Below are 14,366 nucleotides of genomic sequence, written 5' to 3' on the forward strand. Positions count from 1 at the left end.
CATTTGATATCCTTGTTGTAGTTGATCTAGCACTACATTCATGTATTGTATCCACTATATTTTTATATATTGTAACGGCAACACCTGAGAAGTTGACAGATGATGTTTAACTGAATTGACATTAGTTTTACTTAACCTGCTTACAACTCTATTATTATTTGTAAATTTATTATTTTGTACTTCTATAATTAATATATTGTGGTTGCTTATATTAGAATTTAAATGTGTTATTCCTATTTTTGTGTTTAATTTATTTGTAATTATGTGATCTAAACAAGAATTAGAAGCAGGTCTAGTAGTTGTATTGTCGCAAAAGTAAAAGCCAATTCCCTCAACAATGTTTTTGTAATTATTAGTGTAATTATCATTTATATTGTTTAAGTTGAAGTTAAAATCACCTATTACCAGTGCATTATTTCTATCTAATTCACTTAAATGTTGATCAAATACAGCAAAAAAGTTTGGTGGCCTATAAACAGTGGAAATATCAATGTTTGCATCCGTAGATATGATTTTTATTGAAATTATGCTATTGTAATCATCGCAGTAGTTTTTTTGTAATACATGCTTTACCGAATTATGAATGAAGAGACCAACACCACCGCCCCTTCTAGTTTTACGACAAGAAAATATTTTGTTGTAAGAAGCTAAATTTATTAAATCAATGTCTTGCTCTAAAATCCAGGTTTCTGTAAACATAATTCAATGTACTGGCGACTGTAATTCATCTAAAAGGTAAGTTATTTCGTCCATTTTGTACTTTAAACTTCGTATATTTAAATATAAAATCTTCAAAGATTACAATCGAAACAAGAACATTTTTAGCTTTAATAGATACAGGATCAACAATGAGTATTATAGATGATAGCATTGTAGGTTTTAAAGAAAAAGATATAGAACCAATTTATTTCTCAACAATTAATGGTAGGGATTCAATTAATCAGGAAATACACACAATTGCACCTGTAGAATTTGGAGCACCTTTAGGAAATATAAAGTCATAATAGGAAATAATTTATTGAAAAATTTACAAACAATTATTATAGATTTAGATACACCATATCTAATGAATGATATTTGCATGTTAGAGACAGTAGAAAGAAACATCATTAAATTATTAAAGTTAGATCACTTAAATTTGGAGGAATATAGGGAGATAGAAAAAATTATTAAAAGATTTAATGGTATATTCTTTAAAGAGGGGGATGTACTAACTAGTACTCCAGTAGTAGAGCATGAAATAGTCAAAATGACAGAGCAACAAATTAACGCTAAATTGTATAGATATCCACCTCAACACGAGGAGGAAGTTAGAAAACAAATTAGGGAAATAGAGGAACAGGGAATCATAAGAAAAAGCAATTCAAAGTATTCCAGTTCATTGATAGTGGTTCCCAAGAAATCAGATAACTCTGGAAAAAAGAAATTTAGAATAGTGATAGATTATAGGAGACTTAATGAAATAACGATCGATGATAAGTACCCATTACCAAATATTGACTCAATTTTAGATAAATTGGGAAGAGCGCAATATTTCACTACACTAGATTTAGCTAAGGGTTACCATCAAATATTAATCAGGGAAGAGGATAAAAAGAAGACGGTATATGTCAGAGACATCATGGTGAAACATGGATAAATTGATGTCGTTATTCAGATCATTACTTAGGATATGATCAATACAACTTTGGGAAATTGGTCGAGTTACATTTTTGTGGCAAAACGCAAAACCATTAGACTCAACAATCGTTTTGTAATTTTTTACATTATTATCGTAAGTATTGAATGTGTTCAGGTTAAAATCTCCTACAATAATTGATTTAATTGATTTTAGACTTTCTAGATGAGATTCTAGTTTTGTAAGAAACATTTTTTTTTTTTTTATTTTTATTTTATCAATCTAATACAATTTTTTGTTGTTTAATACAATTAAGCCTTAAAAACTAACGAATAACTAATAATTGTATGTACATTGATAAGTTGAAACTATACAGTAGTGTAAGGCACACTAGTGTTGTATACATATTAACTTGGTTTGCAACAAGAATTGGTGGCCTATACACTGCTGTAATGTTTATATTTTGTTTATTATGACTCAATGTAATACTTAATAAACTATTGATTTCGTCACAATAATTAACAAACTCCACCCCCTCTTCTAGACGTTCTGCTTGAGAAGAAACCGTAGTAGTTTCTCATTTTTATGGGATCATCCTTTGGTTTTTTCGTACCATTTTCTTTGCTGTCAATAAACCAAGTTTCAGACACAACTGATATATGGACAGTCGATTTTAGTATCTAACATATAGTTTAAATCATCTAGCTTATTCTATAAGCTTCTCGCATTTAAATACATGATTTTTAGGGAATTCAAATCATCAAAATGTACATCACGTATGTTATATATATTTGTTTTAACATGGGTTTTTGTTGGCAATCTATAACTATTATATATATAAGTATTATTGAACATTTAAACTAGTCTCGGAAAGAAGCTTTATAATCGGACTATTATCTGTCACCCTAACAAATATATTGCCACTTTGCACCCATGTATTTGAATAATTTTTCTTTTTTTTAAGTCTCTAGCTTGTTTATATAGTCTGTTAAAATATTTCGTAAGTCTTTCATTAATAAAGATAAGATTATTCCTATTATCTATTTGTTTATCAAATATTTCCATTGTTCGTTTAGCTTTTTTTGCAGATTTTAATATGTTAAGCTTAGTTTTAACTTTGTTAAATTTAACCAAAATTTTTTTCTTGCTTTCTCATTCTGTAAATCTCCTTGATGTCATTATCTTCTAATTCAACTCCAATGTTCTGTGATAAGGTTTTTATAATAGCTTTTGGATTCTCATCATTGGTTTTAGCTACGCCGCATATTTCAATACATTTTCTGTATCTCTTCTGTTTAAGTTGCTCAATATCTTCTTTCAGAAGTGCGTTTTCATTTTTAAAACATAGGTTATCATCAATAAGATCATTGATAAGATTTTTGAGTTCCATAAGTAAAAGGTAAAAACTTTTACGATTAATCACAAACGGACGAAAAGAAGACTAATATAGTAGGTAGCGCATCGAAATGGTTATATGGAACCATGGATGAAGAAGACAGAAAAAATATTGAGGAACATTTAATTAGAATAGATATTAACAGTCATAATATAATCAATAATTTTCAGGGTCAAATTAAAATCAATGATCAGGTTAATAAAACCTTAATACAACTTCAAAATATAATTTTAAAAGATAGGAATTTGGTAGTATCAGAACTTAATAGAATAAAGAATAATATAAAAGAAAGTATATTTTATGATCAGCGACTTAAAATACAAATTTTAAAAGAAAAAGTTGAACATATTCAAGCTAATTTAGCATCAGCACGTCATGGTATATTACACCCAAATATTCTAACAAATGAAGAAAGAGAAAAGTATGAAATAGATCTTAATAAATTACAATATATAAAATTAGGATTAAGTATAACGAAAAATAAAATGTTGGTATTTGCTATAAAGATTCCTAAAGCATTTACTAAAGTTCAATTAAAAACAATCTTACCATTACCAAATAAAAATAAGAACGAAATTGATTATCCACAAGCAAAAATATTCCAAATAAATAATGTAAATTATAAGTATGAGGAATTTAAAACAATCAATGAATTAAGTATAAGTAAGCATTGTATATACAAAAATAATTGTGAACTATTTAAAAATAATGTAACCGATGATGAAACAATTTTAATAAAAAATCCATATAATATAACATTAAAACAATCTTCTGAAAAAAGAAATTTAACTTTATTTGAAAATACATTGATACATTACAATAATTGCTCATTAAAAATTTTAGATAATGAATTTTCAAATGAAAAAGAAATTATTAAAGAACGATTTTATTATCCTAATAAAAATGAAAATAACAATTTTACAGATAAAGTAACTTTTGAAGATATTGTATTGAAATTTGAAAATAATTTAAAAGAAATAAATAAAATAAAAGATAAAAAGATTTGGTTAGGTATAAATATGGTACTAATGATTGTATTAAAAATAGCATTTATTCCTTTGACTTGTAAAAGAATTATATGTAATAAAACTAAAAGAATTCAGGAGAATTCTGATCTAAAGGAGGGAGAAGTCATATACAGTTCTCCCCGGTTAAATGCACCACGCTTAATTGATTTTCCCCTTTTATTGAACGAAAAACTAAGGCAACTTTAAATCCCTATTAAAATATACATGAATAACATCGTTTAATTGAACAACTCGCTTAAATGAATCTCTTTTTTTGGTATTACCTTATAAAAACTGTGAAAAATTCCCCTGTTTATTGACCTGTCAAAAAAAAAAAAAAATTTTTTTTTATCGAAATTTTAGTACTAAAATATGACGTGTAGCAAAAGTAAGTAAATTTGACATGAAATAGTAAAGGTAACTCTTTACTATTTCATGTCAAATTTTTGTTACTGACACGTTGTCAAAATTACAGATGTTCTTTTTTACGCATGCTCTTCTCATGTAAAATTTGAAATTTATTTAAATAAAAAAAAAGTAAACGCCGGTTGATTTGAATGTAAGTAATTTGAAATTTATTTATTTGAAATTTATTAAACAACAATTTTCAAACAATATTTATGTAATTAAAGACTAAAATTCAGAAATTCCTCAAGATGTTAAAAAGAAAAAATTCATCATTATCTATTAAAGATAAACTTAAAATTGTGAATGAATTTAAACAGAACAAAATTTCCAAAGAAAACTTGTGCGCGAAGTACAAATGTTCGCTATCAACCTTTAACAGAATGATACGGGAAGAAAAAAATTTGATTGAAAAATCAAAAATCCGTAAAGTTACAACAAAAAGGATTAGAAATGGAGCATGTTTTGAGGTGGAGCAGGCTCTTTTAATATGGTTCAATAGAATTAGGGAGTCTGGTGGTGTTATATCGGCTAACATGTTGATGGAAAAAGCAAAGCAGTTTGCCATACAAATGAATAAAGATTTTAATCCCAGTCGCGGTTGGTTGTGGCGCTGGCAAAAAAGAGAGAATATTTTGTTCAAAAAAATACAGGGCGAAAGTAATTCAGCAGATTATGAAAATGCCAACAACTACACAGAAACACTCCTACCCAATTTAATTTCCAATTATGATGCAGAAAACATATTTAATGCCGATGAAACGAGCTTGTTTTTCAAGGCATTACCTACATCAACTCCCAGTAAAACAAAAGATCCAGTGAAAGGTTTTAAATCACTTAAAGAAAGATTGACATTACTTTTTATTTGTAATTTAACGGGCGATTATAAAAAAGTAATAGCGATAGGCAAACCCAAAAATCCTCGCTGCTTTAAAAACAAAATTCTACCCATCCAATACTACTCCCAAAACAAAGCATGGATGGTAGGATCAATTTGGGAAGATATTTTAACATCTTTAGAGGAGGAGATGGAAAAAAATAATAGAAAAATTATTTTATTCGTAGATAATGCTGGCTGCCACAAAACTTCCAGAAATTTTAGTAACATTAACATACAATTTTTACCTCCGAATACAACATCAATTACCCAGCCATTGGATCAAGGGATTATTCGCTGTTTCAAGGTGCATTACAGGCAAAATATCTTGCGAAAGCAAATTGCTGCAATTGAAAGAGGGGAGACACTTGCGCAATTTTCGAAAAATATTAATCTATTTCACGCGTTGCATATGGTTAAAAGAGCTTGGTGGTTGGTTCAACCAAATTCTATTAAAAATTGTTTTAAAAAGGTAATTAATTTATTTAGAATTAGCATAAAATTTCTGTTTACAACATACAAATTAATTATTTTTTAGAGTAAATTTATTCCCTCTAACGCACCAATAATTGAAAATTCTAATGAAGATTGTGAAAATTTTAATGAAGACTGTTTGATGACTGATTTTGATTTTGGTGGATTAATGGAACGAAATGAATTTGATGGCTATGTAGCAATCGATGAAGAAATTGAATGTTATGGTCAGCCTAACGACCAGGAAATAATTCAAGAAGTTTCTTTCATTGGTCTTAATGAAGACCTTGAAACAACAAGCGATAATGAAACTGAGACTTATGATGCAATTCCTACTATTAAGGACGTCTTAAACGGCATAAACATTGTACGGAAATTTTTTATCCCACAAAATAAATTTATTGAAAACTTAGATGAAATGGAAACCTTTATTATTAAGAATCATTACAAACATAACCAAACGAAAATTACAAATTTTTTTAAATAGGTTTAATTTTTTATTATTCTATTTGTTGTTGTTAAACTAGCAATAGTAAATTTATTGAAAAATTAGATATAACGTATGAAATATTTTGTTTTCTTTGTAATATGAAATATTTATTTTTAATTTTTGTTATGTTATGTGATATAAAAATATTATGATTTAAATATTTTGAATTTGAATTCATAGTTACATTACTTAGATGGATTTAAAATAAAGAAAAATTTAAGTTTTTAAATTTTGAAATAAAAAAAAATTTGAGTTTTAGTATTTCATTAGTGTATCCCCTATTTTAAATATAGCTTTTTACCTAGGATATTTTGATAAGTATATGTAATAGGATATGTTTCCTATTGTTTTTATTAATTTTATGCAGTAGCAGGATCAAATTCGTTTTTGCGCCTGATCTTCAATAGCGAGTATTCGTTTTCATGCGTAAACGATTCAGTTAAAAAAATTCGTTTTATTGCACCAATTGTTCAATTAAACGGGATTTTTTTAATTGATTTACCCGCTTAATTGATACAAAAAGTGTGCAACTTTTCTCGGTTCAATTAACCGGGGAGAACTGTATAGTACACTCAGATATTAAATAAAGTAGCATCAAGTTCAAATGATGACAATAAATATGTAACAGCTAATAATACCAACACTTATGCACTTATGCTCATTATAAATTACCGCAATAAAGTAAAAAATACAAAACATATTCGCTTGTTTTATTTATCACTAAAACACCAAATGTTCTTAATCTAAAGATTTGTTTCCTCAAATGATGTAGTATATACCACCCAAAAAGAAAAAGCAGCATCAAGTTCAAATAACAACAGCACTTATACTTGCCGTCATTATCAAATACGCCGATATAGTATAAAAAGAAAAAAAAAAAAAAACATATTCGCTTGTTTTTATTTATTCCTAAAACACCAAATGTTCTTAATCTAAAAAAATTGTTTTTCTTCAAATTATGCAATATATTCCCTCCAAAAATAAAAAGCTCTTTAAAAATAGTATAAATTAGAAAGCTTTTTTCAAAATTTTATTAGTTTAAATCAAAAAAAATGCCTACTGGAAATCAAATAATTAGGCAGGGATATAAAATTGACGGCTTCTCGCTGAGCCGTCAAATCGTAGAAGCTACCGGTAGCGGTAAAAAATACAGCATATTTTACCGATTTGTTGGCAGACAGGTTGGAATTTTCGATAACGACGATTTCGAAGAAACCTGTTACCATTACCATTTGGAAAAGGTAATCTGCCTCAGCAACATCCAAGAAGCAAACGTTAACGAAGAAAAACTAAAAGAATATGCTGCATTCCACTTCACCGTTGGATGTGACAGCTTCGAAGAAGCGAAACACTTTGTGATGAAATACGGGCAATACTGCAGCATTTGTAATAAAGTCAGTATGCGTATGGCGAAAATATTAAAATCATCCGAAGTATGTAATAAATTTTAAAAATTTATAACACGTAAAAAATAATTAAAAGACTGTTTTATGAATTCAAAAACAAAAAAACGCATTTTTATCTTTACTTTATTACTTTTTCAGATTTTCCACTTTCAAACTATACATACTTAACATACTCAACCTAATAGCTGACTAATTAACCATCTTTTAATATAAAAGGAATTCCCTGACGTAATTTTATGTTTGATATAATATTATAAAATAGCCACTATTCTAACACGCGTATTAAAATTTTTAAGCATACTTCTTCAACAACCTTATCACCAATTTTTCAAAATTATTGCACAAATTTTTAATAAAGCGATATATGAATGAGAGAATGAAGGAATTGAAAAAACATAAATAAAATTTCAACATCTCTTGTCTCATTAATATAATAATATTTACTCTAAAGGCGGATTTCCACTCAATATCCAGACGTCCGGACAATAATATTTTTACACTGTTAAGATACTAGCACATGCAAATATCATGAACGTAAAAAGGTTGATTTCCACTACTCCCAAAGAACTGACATTTCTGATGGACTGACGTTTGCTATTGAGAAGTTTACTTTTTGGTCAAGAACTAAACAAAAACATTTTGGCGCTATTTTTATAATAAACAAAAAATTCAAAAAATTTTAAGTTTTAATAAAGTTTTTTAAAATATTTTTTTTTTTCAAATGGATAATAATGTTTTATCCATTTTGGTTGTTGAGTTTGAAGTAACCACTTTTTATTTAGCACTAATTTTGACGCAAGAATGTAATTCTAGAAGGCATAGGAAAGCATAAAATGTAAATGTGAACAAAAAAATTTGTGATATATTTTTTAAGATTTCATGTTCATCCCCTTCTAAGAAAAAGAAAAAGCCGCGGTTTTTATAATAATCTTATCCAAGAATTAAGACTGGGCGATCAAGAGACTTTGACGAATTACTAAAAGTTGTAGGCCCCAGTTTACAAAAAGATGACAGTAGACGCGAGGTCATATCACCAGCTGAAAGATTATCCCTTACCTTAAGGTGTTATACATATATTTAATAGTTACTTAATTAGAATGAAATAGATAAAAATAATCTATTTCATTCTAATTATTAGTATGTAATAATATTTTGAATATTACATACTAAGTATTTTTATAGAAAATACAATAGTATGCACTTTTAATTCAATAGTATACATACTATTGTTTTCATTTTCTATAGTATAAGTCAACAACGTTAACATAAGACGTTAATATAAACTTTTGGCAACATAAGCACATATGACAAATTATTTTAATACGTTCCCACGAAAATTCATAGACACCCACATTTCACAATTATTCCCATCAAAGCTATTGAAAACAAAAATATAGTATTGCACTTTGCGTAGAAGTTCACAAAATAATTGTAAAATTTCCTCACACAAATTTGCCTAATCGGCATTTTATATTATTATAAACATCGTTAGCTTTTAAGTTTAGTTGATTAGTATTTTCAATATAATTAATAAACACGCATCGGTATTACACCGTGCAAAAAATTAAAATAGTTGTTTTTTTTATAAACAAAGAGAAAAGAAATTTAACTGGCGCCCGAGCAGGGACGGCCAGAGTTGTGAAAAGTGCAAAAATTTAAAAACGAAAAAAACCTGAAAACAAAATTAAAGTTATAAATTTAAAAGAGTGAACACAAAAAGACATATAAACAAAATTTATACAAATTATAATAAAATTAATTAACTAAAAACTGTAATAATATTTACAAAAAACCGATAAAATAAAACTTAAATTGCTATTAAAAAAAAAGTAAAAAAAACTAATAAAAATATCCGTGGTCAAAATGAAATAAAAAAAACCTGTAACAAGTGTTCAACTGAGAAAAAGTAAGGTTAAAAGAGAATTTAAGCATTCTAAGCTGTCTGAGAGAAATTGGTCATCCCAGAATGCTAATCCGCATCATCGTTATGTAAGTCAAAATTCTTACCACTTGACTTAGTGCTATAAATTGTTAATTACTACTTTCAAATAAAATTTTTTATTATTTTATAAAACAAATTGAAATAAAAATATTTTTATAAAAAAAATCAAAGAAAATTAAACATATTTAAATAATAAATTTTAATAAATAATAAATTTTAAACAATAAATTTTTTTAAATTGACAAATAATGTTTTAAAAAAATTGAAAATTAAAAGGGGAGATTTAAAATTTGAGAAATTTAATTGTAATTGAAATTTAAGGGAAATTTAAAATTATACAATAAAAAGAAAAACAAAAGGAAAAATCAAATACTAAATTTTTAATAAAATTCTGAACAATATTATACATATAGTACATTTCCTATTACATTTAACATAAATATAATTTTTTATAAAATTTTGAAAAATACAACCCTTTCAAACAATAAATATTGCTTCCTTAAAAAGTAACAAGTTAAATATTAGCAACAAAAGTATTTATAATATAAATATTATAAATGTAGATATTTTTAAGAGTGTTTTTAATATCGTGGCAATAATTTGTTTTGGATTGATATGGAAGGAAAAACTATTCTTCAACCTGCACGTTTAAGTGTGGATAGTGCCAGGGGAGCTACTCCTAAAGCTCCCAGTAATAGCCAACAAATGAGTATGGACGAACTTATGACTCAAATACAAAGTTTGATTCAGACTTCTATACTGACACAAGTCCCCGATCTAATTCAGAAATGCTTGAATCCAAACTCGGATGATGGCAATAATACAGATCAAATAATAGACGGCAATAAAGACCAAACACTTACAGACATGCATCGCATTCCTGATGTGGTAAAAGGTCTTCGCGAATTCTCTGGACAACCAGGTGAATTTAGCTCGTGGAAAAAAAGTGTAGATAGAATCTTGAATATTTACGATCACCTACGTGGAATCTCAAAATACTATGGGATCCTCAGCGTGATACGTAATAAAATTGTAGGACAAGCAGATGTTGTATTAGAATCATATAATACTCCACTAAATTGGCCGCGAATTTCGAAATGTCTCAAGCTATACATTATGCTGACAAGAGGGATTTGGGAACACTCGAGTACCAAATGTACACATTAGTGCAGGGCTCGAATTCTGTCCCGGAGTTTTATCAAGTCGTTTATCAACACCTCTCTTTGATTCTTAACAAACTTTCAGTATGGACATGAGTAAGGAATCACTAGACAATATGGTCAAAACATATAGGGATAAGACATTGGATACCTTTGTGCGAGGACTGCAAGGGGATACTTTACTATATCATTTGAAAAAGAATTTAAAAATGTAATTTCAATAAAAGATATGAACGAAATCTTTATAAATAAAGATATTTCAAATCAGAACGTTACAATTCAATTCCATTGTAAGTAATTCCATTACATTCAGTTGCATCACAGCTATAGTCGCATTCATAATAATCGCATCTGAGGTGTTCACGACTAGAAGCACAAAAATTGTCATATAAGAAAAGAAAGAAATTTCTTCTTGTGAGACATCTAAACCACAAACGGACATGCCTACAAAATTGGCAAGCCATAAAATAGGATTTAGCAATATTCCATATTTTTGAGCTATTGCGGACAATAGCATTTAAGCAGGAGAGTTAACAACGTTAACGAAAACTTTTGGCAACTTAAGCACATGTGACAAATTATTTTAATACGTTCTAACGAAAATTCATAGACACCCACATTTCACAATTATTCCCACCAAAACTATTGAAAACAAAAATATCGTATTGCACTTTGCGTAGAATTAAGTTCACAAAATAATTGTAAAATTTTCTCACACAAATTTGCCTAATCGGGATTTTATGTTATTATAAACATCGTTAGCTTTTAAGTTTAGTTGATTAGTATTTTCAATATAATTAATGAACACGCATCGGTACTATACCGTGCAAAAAATTAAAATTGCTGTTTTTTTTATAAACAAGGAGAAAAGAAATTTAACTTATATCCCATAAATATATCCCATTAATAGTAAATAAAATAAACAAAAATTAAAATTTGCATAATTTATTTTCCTTTTGTTTAATTTGTATTTATTATTGATAGCTTGCCTACGATTCAAAAGCTGTTAGTGAGATTGTAAAGTTTACTACTGCTTATGATTGAAATTTATACTTTATTTTGTCACATTTCCAAATTTTTCCAAAGAAATTTAAGACACTAAAGTTTATTTATTTCAATTTCAATTTCAATTCATTTATTTCTCATAAGAGCAACTTGCTCGTATAGAGTATATATACATAATTATTACATTTCAAAATAACTTAATACTAAAATTCAACTTTAAAATAAATATGAAAAATAAAAAATAAAAAATTAAAAAATTTAAGGAAAGTACTAGAAATAAGAGCCCAAAATAAAAATGGCTTTATGAAAAAAACATTATTTACAAATAAAAATACATGAATTTTTGAATTTTACGTAATTAAATATGTCTATCTGAGCCAAATCATTAGTGAATTTAATATAATATATATAGATAATGCAATTAGAATTATAATAAACAATTACAACATATCAAAGTAAAAGTTATAGATTTTATTTTTAAAATCATTTATTTTTAAATATTTTAAATGCCGCGGGAGCTCATTGTAGTGCTTAATAGCCAAATTATATACTGAATCTTGCCTACAGAATCTGACTGCAGAGGATGTTACTCGTAAATCATTAGCTGTTCTTGTGTTATAATTGTGTGTTTCGTTATTAATAAATAGTTTTGTGTTTGTGTTAATGTTATTAGTTAGCATCATATGTACATGGGTAACTTGTAGCTTTTGTTTCAACACTTCTAATGGAAGAATACGACATTTTTCATGTATACTTTTTGTTGGTGTTCTATTCTCGAACCGAAAGAGATTTTTTATTACTTTATTTTGCACTCCCTGCAACATGCGCATGTTTTTTTCATATGAATTACCCCAAACCAATATTCCATATGTTACTGTGCTGTGAAACAAACTATAATACAAGGGGCGTTTTATCTTCTGTGGTATTCTTGAACTTATCGTCCTAAATATCCCAGCCAACCTGCGACCTTTTTTTATTCGCTCATTTATTTCAATTGTCCAAGTTAAATTCGCATCAACTAACACGCCTAAGTATTTGTAAACATATACCTTACTAATAGATTGGTTAACACCGGTATAACTCTATTTATCTTAAGGATGTCAGGAATCTTAGCTTGCGCAAAAGATGCATTAATGAGCATTGTGATGGTACTTGCTAATTCATTTTTACATTCTTTTATAATTTTTGGTTGAATGCCATCTGCTCCACATGCGTTTGAATTCGAAAGCCCGCTAATTATTTTTTTGGTTTCATATGCATCTATAAATTTTAATACAAATTGAGAACTGGTTCTGGATTTAGGAAAATAAATCGAATTATACATTCTTGCCATGTCTTCACCTATTTTACTGTAAAAAGCATTAAATTTTTCAATTTTATTCTGTTTTTCACAAGTATCCAGTATTTTTCCACCAAAAAAATCGTCTTTTTTTTCATTAATATTATTATTAATAATTTTTCTGACACAATTCCAATTCTTACGTATATCTCCACCTGCTTTTTCAAAACATTTCGTATCATAAACTTCTCTTTTTTTTCTTTTTATTTGTGTAACTTTATTTCGCCAGTATTTATACTTATTTTTAAAATAGATTGAATTATTATTTTCTAAATATTTGCGATACCAATAATTTTTTCTATCAATTAATTTCACACATTCTAAATCAATCAAAGGCGCAGAATATTTTTCTAATTTGTTTCTAACATTTTTTTCTATCGTACAACATTGCTTACAATTATTGATCACAGATGTCAGTTTATTACACACATCATCAACGTCCATACTTAAAGTATTAATATTTATTGGGAAATCGATCATATGTTTTTTGACATTATCATAATTTAGTATGTTAATTGACGAATTATTATTATTAATTTTTGTTTGTTTAATTTTTGCGTTATCAATTTCAATGGTAAGAAAAACATGATCAGATATATCCGAATTTATTGAAAAAATATTTACCTTATTTGCAGGGTCATTCATTAATATATGATCAAGACAGGAAGCCGAGGTTGGTCTAGTGATATTTTTGTTGCAGAAGAAAAAGCCATTTGTTTCAACTATCAATTTATAGCTATCAATATTATGATTAATATGCCCGATAATATTAAAATTGAAATCACCTTCAATTATTGCATTTTTATTATTTAGTGTTTCCATATGTGTGTCTAAAATATTTAGAAATTTTTCAACTGCTGCTGTGGCATTATTTGGCGGCCTATATATTGCAGAAATACTGTATATTTCATTTTCAATATTTAAATTAACACATACTAGACTATTGACTTCATCATAATGTTTTTGTTTAAAATTTATATTTTTAGCTTTTAAGTAATTTTTATTATTAAAGCAACAAAATTTAATTTTGGAATAAACTTTTAAAGCGAGTTTAGATAAATTTTGCAGTTTTAAAAATTTTTCGATAAATTTATATGTTAGCGGTTACTCTATATGTTCGTTTACTAATTTCAAACTTTAGCGATTGCGAAAATTTTTAATAACTTTTATTAAAAAAATTAGTAGATACACCAAAATTTTTTAGATCACTTGAGGTTTTAATTTATAAAATACTGTGAACATAATGA

The sequence above is a fragment of the Condylostylus longicornis genome, unplaced genomic scaffold (genome assembly GCF_029603195.1).
Source record: "Condylostylus longicornis isolate FDR11 unplaced genomic scaffold, ASM2960319v2 ptg000040l, whole genome shotgun sequence".
Lineage (NCBI taxonomy): Eukaryota > Metazoa > Arthropoda > Insecta > Diptera > Dolichopodidae > Condylostylus > Condylostylus longicornis.